The 20,625-nt window shown below is 40.4% G+C and overlaps 1 protein-coding gene and 1 long non-coding RNA gene across 3 annotated transcripts in view; one reads left to right on the plus strand and one right to left on the minus strand.

Moving 5' to 3' along the window:
- Nucleotides 1-20,625, plus strand: part of dtwd2 (DTW domain containing 2) — a 174,051-nt gene that overhangs the window by 138,147 nt on the left and 15,279 nt on the right. The gene's annotated exons all lie outside the window — the stretch shown is intronic.
- The window catches only part of LOC119970436, a 147,434-nt gene continuing 133,136 nt past the window's right edge, over nucleotides 6,328-20,625 (minus strand). The window contains exons 1-3 of one of the 2 annotated variants that reach the window (XR_005461616.1): nucleotides 13,398-13,488; nucleotides 8,371-8,554; nucleotides 6,328-6,896 (exon numbers count right to left, since the gene is read on the minus strand). This is a non-coding gene — a long non-coding RNA (uncharacterized LOC119970436). Of the gene's footprint in view, nucleotides 6,897-8,370; nucleotides 8,555-13,397; nucleotides 13,489-20,625 lie in introns of those variants that run through there. The other variant, XR_005461615.1, reaches the window with a different exon arrangement.

Below are 20,625 nucleotides of genomic sequence, written 5' to 3' on the forward strand. Positions count from 1 at the left end.
GCCTGTGAGCAAAAATGGTCACTCACTTCCTTGGCTCCCCACAGAAGCCCTTCCGCCAGGTTCACGGTTTTCAAAAGGAACACTAATTGGCGCCAGCATGGGCACTTGTTGGGGAGGCTGCTGAATGATGGGAAGCCATTGGATATGGGGTCGTTCTCGTTGATTATATGGAAATGGGACTTAAGTAGTTATAACTGGTTTCTCGCCACGCAACGGCGATATCCCAATTTCGCCTATGGGAGCGGGCTGGTTGCATCGCAAACTGTTTGGCGCCCGGCGCGGATCTCGTTTTTGGCCTCTCATGCTTTTCACCGGCTTCATTATGCTTGAGCGAGAGCGCAACGAGGCTAGAGAATCACGCCCTTTATGTTTTCTTCGGTAATTTCCAGAACGATTGAATGATATTAATTAACCTCTTTTTAAGTTATAAAGGTTTTGCTGAGTTATTTTAAATTGAATTTCTCACTCCACAAGTAAGAAAATACAAATGCATTGATAATGGGTGACTTTGGGGAAATACATTTTAAAGCATCCATGACTCCTTCAGGCCATTCCTCCCACAAGTCCCGAAAGACGTGCTGTTAGGTGAATTGGACATTCTGAATTCTCCCTCAGAGTACCCGAACAGGCGCCGGAGTGTGACGACTAGGAGCTTTTCACAGTACTTTCATTGCTGTGTTAACGTAAGCCTACTTGTGACAATAATTAAAATTATTATTATTACTCCAGAACTGTATACCCCTTTAACTTATTGCTTACTCGATCCTCCAATTCTGTTATCTATTTGTGTGTGCATGTGAACTTCCAGTGTGATGCGTGTGTGTGTGAAAGGCAGAGTGTATGTGACTAGTTTCTTAGACTGGATTAAGCGGAATAAAAAACATCCTCTTTCTTTTCAAAAAGCTCAAACAAACCTATCTCTTATCTAGTCACAACATGTAAATAGTTAAATATTCACTGAAATAGCAAGCATATCCTTTTGATTTTGTTTTTAAAATATATTTTGAGTACCCCAATTAATTTTTTCCAATTAAGGGGCACTTTAACATGCCCAATTCATCTGCCTTGCACATCTTTGGGCAGAAACCCATGCAAAGACAGGGAGAATGTGAGTCAGCAGTACTAACCACTGTGCCACCATGCTGCCCAGCATAGCTACTTAATAAAAGCTGGTTATGGTCAAACAAGAGGGGAGCCATTCGACCCCTCCCCTTCTCATTGTAACACTTAGCAAACTACATGCACTGCATAACTACACACCTTTTACTACACATCTTTTTAAAAATGTATCCACCTTTGTTCTTAATTCAAGTGAAAGACGTTTTGTGGACAAATCCAGCCAAGCACCAGGGACCTTCTCAAACAAAGAGCATGAGGTGTTTAGCATTTACTGAGGCAGGGTAATTAAATTGTTCATTGGTTTTGAAGATTATGATTTTAACCGTCTTTTGTCATAGCTTTGAATATACCCATTCGCCTCAGATCTTGCTGAAGACTCACTTCATTTTGTTTTGTAACTCTTTATGTAATATTAGGCAAATGCAAAATTAAACAGTGGTGTGTGCAACGTTTTATCCGTTGCAGGAGCAGCTGCCATGTGGTTTGCTATCACCCAAAGTCAACATGAAGCTAATTTGACAGGTAGTGAGAATTATTGAAACATTTGTTTTATTTTCCTGCTTTTTAAGTCTATTTATGTCTTGCTCCCTTTTTATTTACTTTTGATGGATCTCCAAACATTGCAGTAAGAATGCTTTGCAGATTTTATATGAAAATTCTACAGAGAAAGAAAGGGAACTCGTAATATGCCAAAATATCAGAACTAAACCAATTTCACCTCTTTATTACTCTAGTGAGGAAAAGCATTCAGAATATTTACGAATGTTTTCTCTAATTTTCTTTGTTCGGGGAGGCTGGTATGGGAATTGAACCGTACTGCTGGCCTGCCTTGGTCTGCTTTCAAAGCCGGCTAAATCGCTGGCTTTTAAAGTAGACCATGGCAGGCCAGCAGCACGGTTCAATTCCCGTACCAGCCTCCCCGAACAGGCGCCGGAATGTGGCAACTAGGTGCTTTTCACAGTAACTTCATATGAAACCTACTTGTGACAATAAGCGATTTTCAATTTTCATTTTGCCTCTGATCCCCCAGGTAATCGAGAAATATGGGGAGCAGGCAGGAAAGAGGAGTTGAGGTAGAGATAATTGTATTGAATGGTAGCGCAGGGTCAGGGGGTCATTTTGGTCGTCTTCTACTCCCATTTCTTCTGTTCTTATCTAATTCATAGCAAATACTTGAACTGGAATGGAATCAGTGTCCTAGCAGAAAAGATAAATAGAGCTGTGATTTGGACTTCAAACTAATAAGATGGGCAGAGGGATTTGGTGAAAAATGTAAGTCTGAGAGATGAGAGCAAAGGCAACATAAATATAGTTATGGAACATCAGTATAAAATGACTATTTAAAATGAAGTGAGGGGGACAATTAATCAAAAAGATTAAATTGTTTGCACGGCAAAGTTTGTTAAAGTAAAGTACTGCAGATCCAGGAGATCGAAAATAAAAACAAAGTGCTGAATAAACTCAGGTCTGGAAGCTCCAAAGAAGAGCCACATTGGACTCAACGCCAACTCTGTTTCTCTCTCAATAGATGCTGCAGAGTTTTGCCAGCATGTCTGTTTTTATTTCAGGAAAGTTTGTATTATCTTTAACTGGCAGATTGTGAATTGTGAACCCCCTGCCTGAAAATGGATACCAATGAATTTTAGCTCTAAGAGTCTAAGTGGAATACAGGAACAAAAATATCTGAACTATACAGCAAGTTGATAAGAGCATAAAAAGCAAACCAATCATTGGGACCTTCATTTCTGGAAGAATGTAATTAAAAACCAGGAAAGTCATGTTGAACATGTATGAGTCTTTGGCTCAACCACACTTGGAGTATTGTAATTAGTTGCGCCCTCCATATTTGTAAAAGGATACAGAGGTATTGAAGGGGGTGCACAATGATTAACAAGGGTAATATTTGAACAGGTTTTGGTTTCTTTTGTGGAAAATAAAAGGTTGATGAATTACCAAATAGGCAACTTTAAGACATGTAGAATTTACAGTGCAGAAGGAGGCCATTTGGCCCATTGAGTCTGCACGGCCCTTGGAAAGAGCACCCCATTTAAGCCCTCCAACCTATCCCCGTAACCCAGTAACCCCACCTAACCTTTTTGGACACTAAGGACAATTTAGCATGGCCAATCCACCTAACCTGCACACCTTTCGACTGTGGGTGGAAACCAGAGCACCCGGAGGAAACCCACGCAAATACGGGGAGAACGTGCAGACTCCGCACAGACAGTGACCCGAGTCCGGAATTGAACCTGGGACCCTGAAGCTGTGAAACAATTGTCCTAACCACTGTGCGACCGTGTTGCCTAAAGGAATTGATAGGGTAGACATGGGGAAAATGCTTCCACATGTTCAGGAGTGTAAACCAGAGGTCATAAACATAAGATTGACATTAATAAATCTAATAGGGAATTCAGTAAAATTTTCTTTACCTAAATAATGTGAAGTATGTGAACCATGGTTACTATAAGGGGTATGTTATTTCAGGGGTAGCTAGATAAGCTCATGAGGGAGAATGAAATAGAATGGTATAACAATAGGTCTACATGAAGAGCTTCTTGGAAAATAAATGGCAGCCTGAATTTTCTGTTTCTATGCTGTCGAATCTTCCGTAAAATCAAAGAGCTGACTTAATGATGCACTGTTAAATTGAAATTTAGATCATGTGCCAAACAGTCTCAGAGTTTTACCCTAAAAGAGGGGCTAATTTTCTTCCCTTCTGCCGAGGAAGAACGGGCAGCTCGATTTAAATATTCATTTACTTGCCGCCTGTTTTTGCTGACAACTAAGGCACTTCCATTTTGCTTAGTGCCTTGAAGTGGTTGTTACACCTCATTAACCTTCAAATTAGAGTCCTGTAACATCAACAGGATCCCAGTGCAATTCTAAAGTACCACTGGACAGAATGAGAACTTGGCAAGAGCTTAACCAATGGAACTTAAGAACTTAAAGGCAACCCTGCAGGTCATTCCTAAGAATAATTCCTAAGAAAATTAAAGATAAAATAGGTTGGTGAATGATTTTTGGAGGGTCACTAGAAGCATTAATATTTTTTGTAACCTCATGTAAATCCATCCCGATGATGCATGATCCTCCGTGTGATTGCCCCCTCCCTCCTCTTTCACTTACTTGCTTTTGATGGGGTCTCCAGTGAAGCCATCAGCTATCCTGCCCCTTCCAATTGGCAAGCTGCTCGAAATATGTGAACAGTTCACCGATGGAACAATCAGGTTTCAGAGGCCAGGAAATTCTTCAGCGTTGCTACCACTTTCCCAATGTTACTGTACCAGAAGTGTCACACTTCCAGTGCACTAATGACAATGGAACAGAGGCAGCTCCAAGGAACTTACCGGCCATTGTGACTCAAAATTACTAAAATATGTGAAATTAAATGGTATAAACAAGTAGGAACTCCTCGTATTTCAATTCCCTTACATTTTCTTCCAGTGTATCCATTAAACCAATGGACGAAAGCTTTTTCTTTTGGACATTTCTCCACAGCAACAACTATTTGAATTTATCTATCACTGCGAAGACACAAAAATGCCTTGACGCTTCACAGATGAGGAAAGGAACCAATGTCAAGCTTTTGATGAGAGACAAAAGAAGTGGCTGAAAGATGGGTTTTGTGAAATCTTTTACAGCTTGCAAGGGAGGTGGAGAGAATGCATTTGCACAGCAGATCAGAAATTATCTGAAGCTTTGCCACAAATAGAGGAGAAGAGGGGTTGGGAGATGTACAGGAGACAAGAGTTAAAATATTGAGCGACATGTTAAGGCTTGGAATTAAGTCCAGAGGGTGGACTGAAACCTTAGAGGATTTTGTAGGTAAGCAGAAGGATTTTAAAGTCACAGTGTTGGGGAACAAAGGGCCTAGGTCTGGGGTGATGAGAAATCTGTGTTTGATGTGGCACAGGATGTGGATAGTGGTGATAGTGGATAGTGGGAGTTTACAAAAGATAGAAATCATGAGAATGGCAAAGAGACCATCGAATAAATCAGGACTAACGATGGCTAACAAAATAGATAAGGAGCAGTACGAGCAAATTGGAGGTTGAGATGGGCAACGTAACAAAGGTGAAAGGAAAGCAGCCTTTTTGATGTGGGATTTGAAGCTCAACTCTGGGTCAGAGGGATCACTGCGCTTGCATACAATCTGACCTTGCCTGACTCAGTAAGCAGGTGAGAGATTTTGCCATTGACAGAAAATTATGGTTTTGTTTCCTTGATGTTTGTTTAGTGATTGTTCTGGCTCATCTACAACATTAAAAGTTAGATAGGCAGTCTGCCTGTAAGATGAGGGGGGAAAGCTTAGTCTTGTTAGCATATTCATTGACACTGCCCCAAGCCTGCCACTGAAGAACATAATGGCTCTCAAAAGAAGAGGAAACTTTGAACATAATCTTGAAGGGACAGGAGGAGAATTCATTTTTGAAACAGAATGCAAGAGTTTATACATGTAGAAGTGGTTGTTTCATTGAGCAAGACCACAGGAAACAGTCAAAGAAGATGTTGTTAATAATTTTGATTTGGGATAAGCCTTGGTAGTGTGAGGTGAAACCGGACTGAACAAAGGGTTGTATGAATGGTGAGCACAGTTGTGATCAGGATCTTACAGGATTTGTGGAACATACATGAAGTCCAGTTGGTCTGTGGTGCGGTATGTTAGTGTGCTGATTACAAATGCACTGTGTTACTGCTACATCTCCCTACCTTTATAGATTTTAAATTTTATTTCTAATTTCTATCTTGAGGTTCTCTCCCTAACAGCATGTTGATTATGCATTCTACCAGCAGCAGGAAACCGCTAACACGGTGTTGCTGCTATAATGCGACAGGAAGGCAAGTAAACTAACTGAGAAGGCAATTTAGACATGTTTATATCCAATTGATTTCAAAGTAGTTTAGAATTCAGTGAGTGTCACACGGGGATCATTGGCTGTCAGATTGGTGTCTTGTGGCTTGCTCCCCACAACAGCTTTGGATGGGCCCTGCACCTCCATCCATGATTGCGGCCAGCTTGCAGCATTGCTTCTGTGCGGTGATGACACCGCTTCTCAATTTACTGTCAAATCCCGTGCTGCACAGATGTACATTCAACCCTTACTGCCATAAGCCATCCGAAGATGCTTCATAAGATGCAGGAGAAACAAGACACTGAACAAAGGTTTGGAGCAGAACTAGCTAATGAAAAAGCAGCTGAGGAAGATAAATTGATGAATTATCAGCATCATGTTTTATTGAGGTTATCGTGACATTTGATCGGTTTCTCAATCCCACAAATTAAGAACCGGCCAATTGTTACAAGAATATCATTTATCTTAATTAGTCGCATTCACTTATCCCTTGTTGAGGATCCTCACCATGACATACAATTCAGCAACAGTTGTGATCACGGTCAGTAGATATACTGAACTTCATGTATATTACTGCCAGTATTCCATTCAGAGCAAAAACAAGTGACAGATATAGGTCCAGTGCTTATACCTTTTAAGTTTAGGAGTAGATGCCACAGCAAATGAAGTGCAAAAAATATTGAACTTACATTCTAAAATGTAAATAACATCACACTTTGGTCTTTCTTTGGAACACCAGTTCAATGTAAAATGAATGTCTCAGCAGGGAAATAGTTCTGAACACTTATATGAGCATCAACTAATCTTTTTTTTGCCACCTGCAGTGCATCTCTCTTCTGCAACATTGCATGATGCATATTGACAGTAAGTTGTCTGCAGCTGGCTCTATTGACTGCAGCTTCCAGGTGTTCCAATGCCTTTTATCTAGAAAGAGGATAACATGATTTTAGGGTTTTTGCAATAAATTGTACTTTAAAAGCATTTAATTTAATAGGTTTATAGCTAAATAGCTGTATCCAGTGCAAACAAAAGCAATCTTACTACTTTGCCACAGTTTTGAGATCATCTTTTGTTGCAATGAAGTATAAAATTGCACTGTATAGAAACCTTCCATAGATATTATTGAATTGTTTGAAATGTTTTGAAGGAAAATATAGGAGCATTGTGTTCTGAACTATTCAGCAGAGAAAAACAGTTAAAATAAGTGAAAAGGCCACTCAGTAAAGTGAATACTTTCATCAAGCTATGTTAACTCAATGTTCTTACAGTTATACAAGTCCTTGAGGTTTTTTTTCTGTCTGACTGATGCTCTGTAGTTACAAAAATGAGAAAATAAATAATTTTGTCAATAGTCCCATCTCACATTGGGCTTCAGACCAATCCACATCCAACAACCTGCTCTGAAAATTCTGCTCACATTTTGACTGTTGCGAAAGATTGCACCACAGCAGCTGAGACAATCCACAACATTCTAAAATGATCAACAATATTCTAAATAAAACAATCCACAACATTTTGAATAAAGCAATCTACACCATTCTAAAAAGATAAGTCAATTTGTCCTAACTCCCAGTGTTAATGGATCCTAAATTCCAATCTTTGCCAAAAAAAATAGTTCTTCCCTGGGTTGTACCCTATCTGTGTACCATGTTTCACTGAAATCTGCTCCCATATCTTCTGTTCTTATCTATTTATATTTTTTATAAAATATATCTTATATTTTTTATGCTAAACCATGTGTAAAAACAAAGTTAGAAGATTATTTTAAACCTGAAGAGAAGCGATACTGATAATACAGTGTACTTGATGTTGACATAAATTGTTTGTATTGTTAGCTAGGTTCAACCTTATTTTCTAATATTGTAACTGTACAGAAGTAGAGGCTATTACATGATGCTGTCAGGTTGTATTGTTTTATCGCTTCATCAATTTAATGAGAAGCATCTTGTTTAACATCACATGGTGAACTGAACGCTTCACTTGAGCCAAAGTGGATTCTAAAGCATTGGCCCACTTTATACCATCATAAATTTTTAGTATATGACCCCAAGAGCTTTGCTGTAATGCAAAGCTTCTGTAATGCAGGTGACAGCTCTGTAAATGTTATCTTTAGCGTTATGCCATAAACAAACTTACTATGTGTCATGTACATAAAAATGGTGTTTCGCTGAAATTGGTTTGGCAATGAGGATCATTAACTGGGTCTGAAAGTTAAAGACTAGAAACATTCATATACTTTGTTTAGATATACTTGAGCTTTCTAGAACGTGATTTAAAATCTTTGATAATTTTAGCCTGAGTTGCAAAGCAAATTTCAATTACTAATATTAAACCAGAAAATGCTTTTCATTCGGTCAGACAACATCTGTGGACACAGAAACATGAATAAATAATTGACCTGAAACGTTGGGCCAAATGTTTCCCTTAGCAATGGGAACCGCAAGTCGGGTAATTTCCAGATGCTGTGTTCCTGATTTTAGAAAGTCAACCCATTCAGAAGAAATTTTCATCCAGAGGAGGTGGAAGTGGGCTGGAGTCAGGGCTTCCACCTCATGAAACAGTCCTGAAGTGTCCATAGAGGCCTGTGGATACAGGGATAGGCAAATTAGAAGGCCTACCTCCAGTCTCCAGGACATTATTCGTGATTGTTTGATCCCAATGCCCATCCCTCACTCAGGATGCCCCATGCCCTTCTATACCCTCTCCATCCCCTCCTATACCCTCTCCATCCCCTCCCACCCTACATATGATCCATCCACCCCCACCATTATCCTTCCATATTTCATGCCTCTTCCATACCCGATATGCATCCACCATAGCAACTCTTTCAATTTCCACTACGGTATAGAATCAATGACTCATTTGCAAGTCTTTGAAATGCAACTGAAATTATAAGAAAATTAATAAGACAATCTTGCGAAACAGTTGTCAGGCCATTTGTTCCGTCTGTTTTGTTGATACAGTTGTGAGATGTAATCTCATAATGAATGTCTGGCTGAGCTCGAAGACTCACTAATGGATGCAGCTCTATGGGGACTGTGCAACTGCCATGGAGAATTGCTACATTTGTTTGATTGACAGTTTTGTGAGCTTGTAAAATGTTTCTGTTTCTTTTAAAAGATATTTCAATGTCTTCATTTATTTGGGCAAGATTAAGAAATGTTAAGTGACTTAAAACCTTTTGCAATGGGAGTGTGAAAGGCTGTGTTTGATTGACAGTTTTATGAGCATGTAAGATGGGCAGTTTTTCAAGAGAACTTTGAATGTTTTTCTTTTAAGTTTTCAAAATTTTAAATGAGCAATTAAAAAATGTCATTTCTAAAAATAATTTATTTGGGATATCCATCCAACATTAAAGTAATATTTACCTTAATCCCTGAGTGAGTGAGAGACATATAAACTCGTCAAGCGAATCTGACTATCCATTGCATAGTCTCAATACTTGTTGTGTGTCTTGGGCTGGATAACTAATTTCTTAAGAATAGGGCTGAGGGGGGCAGCATGGTGGTGCAGTGGTTAGCACCGCTGCCTCACATTGCCGAGGTCCCAGGTTCAATCCCGGCTCTGGGACACTGTCTATGTGGAGTTTGCACATTCTCCCCGTGTTTGCATGGGTTTCTCCCCTACAACACAAAGATGTGCAGGTTATGTGGAATGGCCATGCTAAATTGTCTCTTAATTTGAAAAAGTAATTGGGGTGACATCTTAGTTGTAATTAGATTCAGCCTTTTAAATGTTCCAAATATGGTTTTGATCACCATTAATTTCAAAGTAGGTCTGGCCCTTCTTGATTCTAAGAGAGTTTAAGGGCTGGTTTAGCTCAGTGGGCTAGACAGCTGGTTTGTGATGCAGAACAAGGCCAGCAGTGTGGGTTCAATTCCTGTACCAGCTTATCTCAACAGGTGCTGGAATGTGGCGACTAGGGGCTTTTCACAGCAACTTTATGGGGCAGCACAGTAGCATGGTGGTTAGCATAAATGCTTCACAGCTCCAGGGTCCCAGGTTCGATTCCCGGCTGGGTCACTGTCTGTGCGGAGTCTGCACGTCCTCCCCGTGTGTGCGTGGGTTTCCTCTGGGTGCTCCGGTTTCCTCCCACAGTCCAAAGATGTGCGGGTTAGGTGGATTGGCCATGCTAAATTGCCCGTAGTGTCCTAAAAAGTAAGGTTAAGGGGGGGTTGTTGGGGGTATAGGGTGGATACGTGGGTTTGAGTAGGGTGATCATGGCTCGGCACAACATCGAGGGCTGAAGGGCCTGCTCTGTGCTGTACTGTTCTATGTTCTATGTTTATATAATTGTTAAATTCCACATATGGCCTGGCTCTTATTGATTATAGAGAAGCCATGCTTGCCAGAACTCATGATGGTTAATTTTCTCATGAGTCAGGAGTCTGCATTTTAAGATTATAATGTGGTTCTGGGTTGTAAAAATTCCAGTTCATTGTGGTCTGGGATTATCAGTATCAACTCATCAAATCCTACAGTGTGTTGTCTTTCCTGACGGTGTGCAACAAAAAGTGCTGATCTGCAGTTTTTGGGTGTGTATTTTTCTTATCAGTGCTATAAGTGACACAAGTCTGTATCTACTAGGATCTGTAATTACGAATTGTGAACGAGCCTTTTTAAAAAAAACCTTCAAGCTCTCGTTAATAGGGAAATAACTTTTTACTTCATAAGCCCTCATTACGACTATACATCTTCACATGAATTCCTTCACAGTTTGACTCTTCAGGAATGCTTTGAGGACATCCCAAAAGTGTTTCCACTCCTGGGAGTCTCCTGCTGCAGGCGAGTTCTGAGAACAACAGTTACTTTAGGAATCTGATATCAAGCATAAGAACGACATGCCCTGCCCAGCCCTGCAGGTTTGAGCGATTAGTGCTTTGATGCTTGGAAAGTTGGCTTGGAAAAGATGCTGGCGTTGAACTACCTTTCTGGATACTGGACCCGGAGGATCTTGGGTGTCTCTGCTTGATGAAGAAAGGCATAGACAACTAAATTCATCATCACCTCCAATATTACAGCTCCACCTTCAGCTGACTGAGATAAAAGGTATTTGAGGACCAGGATCTCAAATCTGAGACTAAGGTCATAGTTTACTGGGCAGCACTGATCCCTGCACTCCCATAGCCTTTGGAAACTTGGACAACGTACAATTGGTACCTCAAAGAGCTAAAGAAGTACCACCAACAGTGCCTTGACAAAATCCTTTAAGCTGTGATATAGGTCTGAAAACTGGGTTGTGTGTGTGATTTTCAAAATAAAATAAGGAATTCTCTCAAGTGTCTTGCATCTGAACTGAGACTTGCTCATTTTGGTTTTAGATGTGATCTGCTTTAATCAACCTTGCTCCTAAAATTTAAAAAGTACTCACTATGTTTTAATGAGTTGCATTCTAAAACATTCATTTTTTGATCTGTGAATCACATTTTTAACATTTCCATGAGTTTGCAAGCAGGCGACTATTAGGATACTTGATACCAAACCACTGAATTTGGCATGAAAACCATTACACGGATCTTTAATTGACACAATTGGGGATTAAGAAAAAAGTAGGACAGTTGCTTGTTGTCGCAATAGCAGCTTCAGATGTAACAGTGCTATGCCTTTTTTGTAATAACAGAATAAAAGCTCAGATATTTAATGTAGTCCTTATTGAATTGAAACCATGATTATAGCACACTATAGCATTTTAATTTATGTTTTCTTTGTAGTGTCGAATACTTGTTAGAATAAATTGCTTTCATTTTAAATGATAACCTCACCTACTGAGAATTGTTAGCGTAGAGGTTCTTTTGTGTCTAATTAATTTTTAAATATTAAGAACTCCTGTATGGCAGTTCGTTGGATCTTTGAACTTCTTATCTAAGATATTTCTAAAATGCTATTTGAAAGATGGATCTTAAGCATAATTGGGATGTGTGAATTCAAGTTTAAAATGTGGTCATTTTTCACTTTTTCCCAATTAACTAAGGATGAGATTTCAGATTGTCCCAAAGGTATCTTGATATCCAAGGAATTAAGCTGCTTGATTTGAAATCTTCAGGTTTAATTTACAGTTTTGATATTTGGCTTGTTATGAATAAGAGTTTGCCTCTTTCACATGATTGAACAAGTTGATAGGACAGAGTTGAGACTGTTGCTCACTTTACTGGGTTTTTCCACTTCCTGACATATTAGTTTACGTAAAGCTTCCTGATTCTAGCAAACAGAGATCTGTATAATTCCATTGGGAATGCAAGCCTTTCTTTGAAGATGAGGCATCAAGCTGGGTTCATCTCTAACCCTTTTCCCGGAGGTACAAATCAGAAACATATTTATAACATAGCCACTTTTGGAAGCACCATAGGGCTCCAATTTAAAAATTTCTTAAATCCATGAATAACTAAGATCAAATCTAGGCTGTGATTAAAAAGCACAATTCCTTTATGTATTAACCTTTGTGGAATTAGCAAACATAAATGCATTTCAAAATCAACCTTGTAACTTCAAACAGTTCAGTGTTTGATAGTTTAGTTTCAGCTGTGTATTTTTTCTAAATGTTTTACAATTAATATTTGCCTTCTTGCTGCTTCTATCAGTGCACATCAATCTAAAAATTGCTGTAAAAGAGTTAGTGATGTTCTCATCTTTTGAAAGTTAAATAATTTAGAAAATAAGAGGCAATTCATTTCTCTCATCCCTCACCCTTGATTTTATATTCCATTCTTCGGCTAAATCTTGTAGCACCGCTTTTACTCTCCTTATTAATTATTTAAGAAATTCTGCTGCATAAAAGATTCATAAGGTTTCTGTCATTTTTTAAATGTATGCAGTTTCAGAATATGAGTAACTTTAGGGCTCTCTGAAGAATCTGCTGTGCGTTCTGAAGCAAATATATTCTCTCAGCATTGACCTGGTTGTCAAAATATTTTAGTTAAAAGCTGTGTTTTATGTTCATTGTCTTTTTTTATTTGACAGAAGAAATATGAAATGTTAAGCATTCTGGTCCTTTGCTTCCTTATAACAACTCTGCTTAATAGATAAAGAAATAAATGTCATATAGTCATACTGTGCTGTAAATGGTGAGTCATTTGCATTGTCACATTTATCTTTATTCTTCAAATGTCTGCAGATCCAAACATTTTATTTCTTATTTAAAAAACAAAATATATCAGCTATTCTGTGTCTGGAAGAGTTAGTGGTCATGGAGAGAGAATGGTTGCTTGAAACAAATTAGTAGTTGAATATCCTGCTGTTCTTACCGATCCATTCAGCTACTTGTCAGCCACCTTTGGAAATTGGCCTCTCCAAGTCAACAATTTTTTTTTTATCCACAAGAACCAAGTAAATACGTTTAAAAATAAGTATAATTAAAAATGAGATGTTTTTATGAACAAGTATGCAATTAGTTAGGTGATTGTTAGAGCACTATGGACGGAACCTTACCTAAAAATGGCGTAGGGTCAGTTCCAATGAGCAAACCATGCAAATGCCACCAGCGGCAGGAAATCTCATGGATTATTGAGCCTCTTAAAGAAAAGTTATTTTCTTTACGTGAATCACACCGCTCTCATGGCAGACTCCCGCTGATTCACTTGTCCCGGGGTAACTTAATCACTGCAATCAACGGGGAGCTCCAATTAAATACTCCTCGGGATTCCTGACAGAGACCTGACCCTCAGCACTCCACGTCTCTGAGACTTCCAGCCATGTGCTTCCCCCTTAGTGAGCACTTAGTGAGTGCCTTCACCACTAAGTCTCACACTTCCCCCCTCACACTGCCATTTCCCCACAGTTATCCCTCTCAACTCCACCAGGATGAGGCGCGTGGACCCTCGAGAGTCTCAGTGGCACCTTTCAACCGAGGTGAAAGAGCAGTCAAGTACATGCATGGGATCAGCATCTGCATCATCATGGGGCACCTCAAAGATGCCCCCCTGTCATAACCTTAAATGGGGTGAGTGATGACCATATGCTTTGCACAGAGGACACATCAGTGTAAGTTGTGTTAGCTCACTGAGCTAAATCGCTGGCTTTTAAAGCAGACCAAGCAGGCCAGCAACACGGTTCGATTCCCGTACCAGCCTCCCCGGACAGGCGCCGGATGTGGCGACTAGGGGCTTTTCACAGTAACTTCATTGAAGCCTACTCGTGACAATAAGCGATTTTCATTTCATTTTTCATTTCATTTATATTAATGATTGAACTCCAATGTTCATTCCGTGCTTGGGGCCAATGCTTCCAAATATTTTGTTTAAGACAAGTAACTAAGTAAACAAAGTCAGATGAACTGAGGGACAAATTCATGGGGCAGGGCCAACACGTCAGTGGTGATTTGGGCACAAAGCCATCATGGAGGACACAGGAAATGATACCTGCATGCCAGTCTCCAGACCCCCTTAAGACAAGGTGCAGCCCAAAATGAAGGGAAGGTAAGGCCTGCTGGCAACTTGTCCCCCCAAGGTTGAGAGACTGAATCCGAATCCTGGCCCCAGTTGAACTTATCTGTGTCCCCTGCGTCCTTTACAATGCACCCTGAGTATTGAACACCCTGGAGATTCATGGTTGCCTGAGTGCTCACCTCCAATACCCATCTTGGAGGTGAAGCCACCAGGTTCACAATTGTTAAAACCTGTTCTAAATGGCACCAGCAGGACATCACACTGAATGAATATTCAGTGAGGAGGGGAAGGTCAGGAGTAAGTGCTTGCTGATGACATGCTAATGTATTAAATGGAGGTTCCCCGTCTCTCGCGACGTGTTTCACATTAATTCATTGATGCAGGGGAGGGTGAAAATCGGAAAGCCTGATCTTGACTTGAGCCCACGCCACCATTCTCACTGACGGCTAACGTTGGCTCAAAATCACCCCCACTATTTGCGTTTATTGTTCCTCTTCCGATTTGCGATAAAATGCAAAAAGGGTGCACAATAACTATCATACTAATAAATCATTCGCATTGTATGCATGCTGAAATTATGTTCCCTCATTTTAAAGATTTCAGGAGCTTCATCTATTGCTTAAACTGTCAGATTTATTTCAGAGGCATAGCCATATAACCCACAAGGTAGCCTATGGATAGCCCATATAATTTCTCAGTGTACCCACCTAAAGTAATTGCTTCGCACTTTCTCTTCTATCAGCAGGGTGATATCTCTATCAAGCACATCATACATTGGATTTATACTATAAGGATTTACTGTGGTCTATATGTAGGGCAAAGCTATTAAATTTAGTATAATGTGTCATGTTGTTTCATAGCATGGATCCAGGCATTGCTGGAACCCACTTAGTTTGTTAAATCTAATCAGGAATGCACATTGATTTTATGCACATCAAACTGGTAGTTATTCCAAGCCTTCTGCAGGACCAAAGTAGTTATACATTTGCAGTAATGATCTGGAAATTGAGGAAGTGAGATACGAATAGTACAAAAATAGATTATTTTAATAATACAGCCTTCATCTCCCACCTTTTCTACCCATGACAGAACCGTTATACATATCTATGTGTTCTGTCTGAAGGTGATGGTGATAATGGCACAGAAATTGCTGCAAAATAAATGGTGAGTTCATGGCTATTGAATTTGAGACAGTGGTTATATTCCATAAATTCTGGTTCACCAGAAATTTCTGAATAATTTGCACTGTTGCTCCACTAGCATCCGAACCACATTACGATCCCAACATGACTTATCTATTGTGTAACATAAAAGTGCTGATTCTACATATTTATATGAATAAGATCTCATGATCTCTATCTGAGCTTCCACTACACAACTGATATTGGGAGGCCTCTGCCTGTGGAGTAGTGAAAGTTGAGTTAGTGATGAGCAGATGCTCCATTATGGGTCAGTTTGGCAGTGCTACCATGGAGGAGTTCATGGTGAGTTACACGGTGAAAATAACGGGTTTCATGTTCTCTGCGATGTCCTGTGCCACTGTTGAACTGGACTCCTCAGTCCTTCTTTCCTGTGATAGGAGCCCATCTGATAAGCCTGCAAATGCATTAAATATCTCGGTGTGCACGTTCATTTGGCATGTTCCTATGGTGCTGAGGCCTTCATCAAAATCCTCTGTTACCGTAGCCTCCCAGGAGTTTGCATACAAGCTCTGGCCAAGGGAGGTTGAGGTAAGAGACGGTGGGGAGGAAATCATTAAGGTCTACAATTACTCCCGTGGTAGTTTTCCATTTCATGGCACCTTTTTAATAATCTTTATTGTCACAAGTAGGCTTACATTAACACTGTAATGAAGTTACTATGAAAAGCCCCTAGTAGCCACAATCTGGCGTCTGTTCAGGTACACAGAGAATTCAGAATGTCCAAATTTCAGGATGAGGGTGGGTAGTGAGTGGAAAAGTTGCATAAGGCGGTAATCTTCCTTGGTGGTATTGCCACTAGTGCCCATAATCCTCGGGACAAATTGCTCAAGGATGATGAGAGGATTAATCTATGGATCGCCTGCCTTTCCCATCTGTTGTGAGAAACTTTCTCTTGAAAGGGTGAGGGTAGAAAATTAATGCTTATTTACCTGTATATATAGTTAATGTCCCTGATGTTATGGATGAGAGATGTGATGGTCAGATGCATTCTCTCACCTTGACCAGTTAAGAGAGGGGTTACGACACTCTGGGCTAAGGCATGGTCAATTCCAGCCCCCCTTGATGCGGAATCGCAACACAATTGAATGAACCACTGAATTGAATGAATTTAAATGCAATTACGTTTTATATTATAACAAGAACTGTAATGAAATATGCAGCAAGTACAACTGGTTAATTCCTCTGTAATTTGCCGCATCCTCTGTATACACAGGCACAGAGGGGGGGGGGGGAAGAGGGGTGTAAAAATAATAATTAAAATAATAATAACCTTTTATTGTCACAAGTATGAAGTTACTACAAATAGCCCCTCGTTGCCACATTTCAGCGCCTGTCCGGGTAAGCTGGTACAGATAAAAGTCTGTGTTTCAGATGGTTGTCTTGTAGCGTGCCTTCCATAAATTTAGGCTTCCAATTCCAGATGTTCACTGTAGATCCATTCATTCAGGTTCTCTGTAGGTTCAGAAATACAGGAGCTCACAACATTTCTGGAGAGAGAGAGTGAAGAGGGGGAACAGGCACTCACAGCTCCTTCTTCCTTGAACATCCAGGACCAACTCTACTTTCCTTCGGTCTCTGGAAATCATCCCACTGAGCAGGATCCAATCACCACCTGTTACCGGGCAGAATATGGCCATTTTGCCAATTCATTGACCACCAGCCAACCAATCAAATCGAGTCACGCGCCATCTCTTGGATGCCACAAAGTCTGTGTTTGGCTGCTTGAAAGCTAGCACCACATACGTTGAAGCAACTTTTTAAATTCCTCATTCTCTCTGCTGCTTGACTTAAAGATACATGTCCATAATGCATCCATAGATCAAAACGATAATGGGAAATAAGGGAATCAACAAGAAGGACCCTTACAGAGGTCATTAAATGTTTTGTAGCATTGCTGCCAGGTTCTGGATGCCAAGCTGTGAGCATTGACCACCCTTACCACCTGTACTATCCCCACCAGATGGGTAGTTTTGAGAGCTTCCTGCCCCTTGCTGGAATGGTGGCCCTCTTTCTGGCCTCAGTCTCAAGACAAGTGAGTCTAAGGTGGTATGACTAAAGATGGGGGGAATGGGTGAGGGGGGAAGTCTTTACTTCATCTGATGTGCCAAAGTGTCTCCCTGCATGTCAATAAATAATTATCCAGCTACCTGCAGTGCATTGCTGCAAATTCTCTTTTATAGGAAGTGTGTGTTTTAAAAGGCAAGGTTGCCTGGAGCACATGGTTTCTTCCCAATGATACTTGGCACCCCTCCACAGAGGATAGTGGCAGAAAAACAGAGTGGGTCTGCGCAGGACCTGATCCAGACTTTGTTCTTTCTTGCCCCCAGAAGAACCCATTTTTGTTTCTGTAGGCCAGTAAACTTCAATTAATTTGGTGTCCGAGTCTCCAATGTTTTGTGGAATCCCAGCTGAACCAGTGAAATTGCAGCTCCTGTCATAATGAATCCCAGGGCCGCTTCCTGGCATATTTGCCATTCTAAGCGGTGGGTGGAAGTTTCATTCCGTTTAAAAGTAATCCTGGAATTTTGCAAGAATATAACACAAATGAGTCCTTGATATTTTCTGATGGGTTGTACCCAAATTATGGCAAGTGTCTAGTAGAATTTCTCAGAAAATACAGAGCTATATTTTATTCAGTAAACCATTGTTGTTTTGCTGTATTTTTTATACAAATGTAAGCAGAAGACGACAGATATTGACAGCAGTAGAAAAGAAAATCAGGAGTGTAAAATGGCTGGCAATTTTTTAATGATTGTTCGACAGAGCAAGATGAATTTATACTAAGTGACTTATTCAGTTAAAATTTAGCACAAGTCAATCTCAGGTCTGTTCTATAGATTCCTCTTGACTTATAAAATGTAGGGTCTAAAGATAGGATTTTCCGGATGTTGGGATTCCCACCTAAAGAGTCGGCAGGGATGAAATGAATGAAAAAAAATGCTGGCCTGCCTTGGTCTGCTTTAAAAGCCAGCGATTTAGCCCTGTGCTAATTCAGCCCCTGAGGGATTGCATCCTGATCACAGCAGCCCATAACCATTTGCGTCCATGGAGCATTGATTGGCTGGAAACGACTTGTAATCCTCAGCGAGTGGATGTGGAAAGGGGGCCCTTGAGGGAGATGCTCCCTCTTGCTTGAGACCCAAGCAGGGTAACCTGCTGGGCTTAACCTTGTCCCTGAACACCTGTCACTCACCTCATAATTGAGGATGGTTGGGAAGGGACCCTGAAGTGCCTGGACAATAATTGGCCCTAGACTTTGACCACCTTACATAAAATTGTGAACCGGTTAGGGGCAGGTAGGAAGGAAGTAGGAAGGCCACCCAGGACATTTATTGGGAGCCTGTCTGCAGGAAGGGGAACTATAAAATTCTGCTGCAGGTCTTTTACTTAAGTTACTATTGATTTAACTATGGTATATTTTTGATTTGTGGTGATTAGGGCTATATTTGTGTATTAGATTTGAAGAGTGTTAAATTTGAGGCATAGAGCTGAATTTTACACATCCCCTGAGGTGGGCATGGGATTTCCCCCGGAAACCCAAACCCAGACCCAATTTCAATCTTGGGCAGCAGGGCCTTGGGTGGGAAACCCGCCCTTTCACCTCTTAAGGCCCTTAAGTGACCAGTTAATGGCCACTAAAGGGCCTTAAAACACCCAGCCTCAATTTTTAGGCTGGCAGGTGTGGGTAGGGTGGGAAAGTGACATTAAACTTTTTCCCCATGTGGGCAAAAAGGTGTGTGTGTGTGTGGGTGGGTGGAAGGCCCCCTCAGAGTTGGGGCGCACATCCTCCCTCCTGAACTTTGGGAGCTCTGCGACACACTCCCTTCCTATCCCCTCCCTCTCCTTTCCCCTTTCCTTCCCCCTCTCCCTCCCCCCTCCTTGCCCCTTTTTGCACTACAAGCCAGCCACATCCACAAAACCCGGCCTGACCCTCAGGACAAATTAATCACCATTGGGAGTTTTCATTAATTGTGCTCGTTTGCAGTCCTTCGAGGGGCTCCTGCAAATTAAGTTGTTTAATTTGGGTTCAGACACCAATCGACATGGTCTTTAGCATTTATATTTATCTAAACTCTTGTTGCCGCCCAATAAAACCAGCAAGTGATTCTATCTTGTTTTTTATGAAGAAGTTGTAATTTGAGAACAGGTTATAGATGGTGTCTTCGACACTGATGAAAATGCTTAGCTTTGTGATCAATCATTTTTCAGCTGCATTAATCAAACTGTATCAAATTAAATATGTCAAGAAGTATTTTTGAAACAAAAATTGATTTAAGGCACTGCCCAACTGTGCAGTTCACAATGAATTTTGTGTTTGGCAAAATGCAAATCAATTTGAGTGAGAACTCAAGAACAATTATTCACTTCCCAAAGTGCAATTTGCAGATGTATCGTCAATTGTATTCAAAGGGAAATACCCAAACCGAAGGTAGAAAATTCTGCATACGTATTCAAACTAGAGGTTCAATTTGTTGGAATTTTACCTATAGCTGCCTATCTGAAGTTGACAGTTAATCGGCATGACTTGAAGAAAGTCAAAGTGTTTTGTGACATACATTTGCAACAATTGCATGACTGGAAATCCCTGCGGAATCTATAAACAGACAGCTCTTAAACTGTCACTTTGAATTACTGCTACTTTATACTTTCCCCCTGGAAACAGATGACTTATTTATGTGTTATTGACAGTGTTTCTACTGTGGAGGTGCCTTTTTTGTGTTGAGTGTGTAATAAAAAGGTTAAGGCCAATTGAGATGTTAACCTTTATGGGGATTGGATTTTAATTTTGTTGTGGAAGTATCATGTCTAAAAACAAATATGTTTATGTGAGTAACGCATCACTGATACTCGTCACATTTTTCCCAAAGGATTTATCATTCAGTGGATTACACAATGGTGAAGCCCAGCACCAACCCATAAGTCAAAGCTGAAGCATTTGCAACTATTTTCAATTTGACATTTGGTGTGAATTATCCATCTTGGTCTCTTCCTCAAGTTCTACCATCACAGGATTCAAGTCTCCCAGTCTAACCAATCCAATTCACTCCATTTAAGAGCTGAGTGCATTGG

This window comes from Scyliorhinus canicula, chromosome 8, assembly GCF_902713615.1.
Source record: "Scyliorhinus canicula chromosome 8, sScyCan1.1, whole genome shotgun sequence".
NCBI classification, from domain to species: domain Eukaryota; kingdom Metazoa; phylum Chordata; class Chondrichthyes; order Carcharhiniformes; family Scyliorhinidae; genus Scyliorhinus; species Scyliorhinus canicula.